Below are 2,425 nucleotides of genomic sequence, written 5' to 3'. Positions count from 1 at the left end.
AGGAAGCAACTACAGAAAAGCTTTTATTTGTTCAAAGTAACCAGTGCTATTGGGATGCAACCCTCCCCAATTCCCCAATACTACTTTCAAAACAAACATATCAAACTTGAGTTTTCCATTAGAATGCTGTTCTCAATGCAAACAATTATTGAGCTTCATCTTCTGGACAAGAATGCCAAGTTAGTCTCTCTTCATAAAAAGCAGTTACAATTTGAGGACACTTCATATTTGCTTCTTTTGCCAGTACCAAGTCTGCCTCATCTGAATCTTTCCATTTCATGAGAAACATCAACTCTCCACTGCTGTCTGTGGCACCAATTATTCGTTCAGGATCAAGACCTCTGGCAAAGCCTCTTGGTTTATCAGCAGCATCTCTCTTCTTTGATTTGCTATCATCAGACTCACTGTCAGATAAAGATTTTCTCTTTGTACCATCTTTCTCTTTACCAGCTTTTTGAGAATTAAGAAATGCTTCAATTAACTCTGGACAATCTAAATTTTCTTCTGGTTCCCATGTATTGTCAGCATCTGTAAATCCCTTCCACTTCAAGAAATATTCCACCTTCCCATTCACTACGCGTCGGTCCAGTACTTTTTCCACCACAAATTCTTCAGGCTCTGCCTCTTCAACTTTTTTACTCTTTCCATTCTGTTTCTTACCCATTTTTTGCAATGTAGTTTTATTGGAGGCCATTTTTTATTGCAGACTTGAAGAGTTCACCGCTCCGAGCTGCTCCGGGTCGCGGGTCTGCGGCGTCTCCGGCCCTACGCGCCTCAAGCTCCAGCCACATCCGAGGGGGGAGGGGGCTATTTGTTTTCTTTTTGATAAAAAGCCACTCTAACTGGGGTGAGATGATGCCTCATAGTGATTTTGATTTGATGATTAGTGATGTTGAGGATTTAAAAACTACACTTGCTGGCCATTAGTATCTTTTTTTTTTTTTTTAAAGAGAGATTTTTGCTATGGGGCACATCTGCTTGCCAGAGAGATAGAAAGTTAGAAATCATCCCCTGGGGAGATGGCCATGCCACAATCCCTTCTCCATTCTCCTCTCAAGATTTTGGGCACGTATGCACACATACCTGGCGTGAGTTTTAAGCCACTGGGTCTGGGACTCAGACCATGCTCAACTGCGTGGGAGTCCAGGGACATAACCATTATGCCATCTGCTGGTCTTGCCATTTGTATCTTTTGAGAACTATCAAGTTTAAGCATTGGCCCATTTAAAAATTTGGACTATTTGTGTTTTGGCGGAGTTCCTGGTGAAATTTGTTTATTAATTCCTTGTCGAATATATAGTTTGGAAACATTTATCCCCATTCTGTAGGTTGTCTGCACTCTGTTGACTGTTTACTTTCCTATGCAAAAGATTTTGTTTGATGTAATCCTGTTTGTCTATTTTTGCCTTTGAAGACAGTGCTTTTGAGCTCTTCTCCAAAAACTCTTTGCCTGAACTGATGTCTTGAAGTGTTTTTGCTCAGTTTTCTTCATGTAGTTTCATAGTTTTTAATCTTATATTTAAGTCTTTGATCAGTTTTGAGTTGATTATCACATATAGCAATGCATATGGATATCGAATTTTCCCAGTATTATTTATTTAAGATACTGTCATTTCTCCAATGAATGTTCTTGGCATCTCTGTAGAAAATCAGTTGGCTATTATACATAGACTTATTTGGGGATTCTTTATTCTGTTCCATTGGTCTACATGTCTGTTTTTATACCAGCACCATGCTATTTTGATTATCATAGCATTGTAGTGTATTCTGAAGTTAGTATGATGCCTCCAGCTTTGTTCTTTTTTGTTTAGGATTGCTTTGGTTATTTGAGGTCTTTTGTGATGCCATAAAATTTTATAATTGCATTTTCTATTTCTGTGTTTCTTTTATGCCTGTTGTTATATTGGCTGTTTGATTGCAAATTTGATTCATCCAGTTCCTTTCCTTCTTCTTAATGAATCAAGCTAATCTATTTCTGTGAAGAATGCTTCGGGTATATTGATGGAGAATGCACTGAGTATGTAGATTGGTTTGGGAGTATAAATCTCCCTTTTTTGTTGTTTTACAAAGTATTCCATTTCCTATAATCCTCTATAGCACGAAGTCTGTCTTGAAATAGAGTTTCAGTTTTAAATTTCAAATCCTCAGAATGTTTCAACACCATTCAGTACTATTCCTATCCCTGGCATTCACTTGTAAGTTGGAGTCTGTGAAGTTCTATTTCTGTTGCTATTGTCTGAATGGCCCCATGTTGGACACATACTCTGCAAAGCAACAGTTCTGGGAGGTGGAACCTAATAAGAGGTGATTGATTAGACTGTGAGGTCTCTACCCTCATGAACGAATTAAAGCCATTATCATGAGAATGGGTTCATCATTGTGAAAGTGGCTTCCTTATAAAATGACAAATTTGGCTCTCTTTTGT

The 2,425-nt window shown here is 38.2% G+C and overlaps 1 protein-coding gene and 1 pseudogene across 3 annotated transcripts in view; both read right to left on the bottom strand.

Moving 5' to 3' along the window:
- Positions 1-2,425, bottom strand: part of BLOC1S5 (biogenesis of lysosomal organelles complex 1 subunit 5) — a 27,056-nt gene that overhangs the window by 19,453 nt on the left and 5,178 nt on the right. The gene's annotated exons all lie outside the window — the stretch shown is intronic.
- LOC102490809 (chromobox protein homolog 3 pseudogene) lies at positions 146-876 on the bottom strand (annotated as a pseudogene).

Source organism: Tupaia chinensis, unplaced genomic scaffold, assembly GCF_000334495.1.
Source record: "Tupaia chinensis unplaced genomic scaffold, TupChi_1.0 Scaffold000048_1, whole genome shotgun sequence".
Lineage (NCBI taxonomy): Eukaryota > Metazoa > Chordata > Mammalia > Scandentia > Tupaiidae > Tupaia > Tupaia belangeri.
Note: the sequence above shows the minus strand (reverse complement) of the source record. Positions and strands in the feature narration are given on the sequence as shown.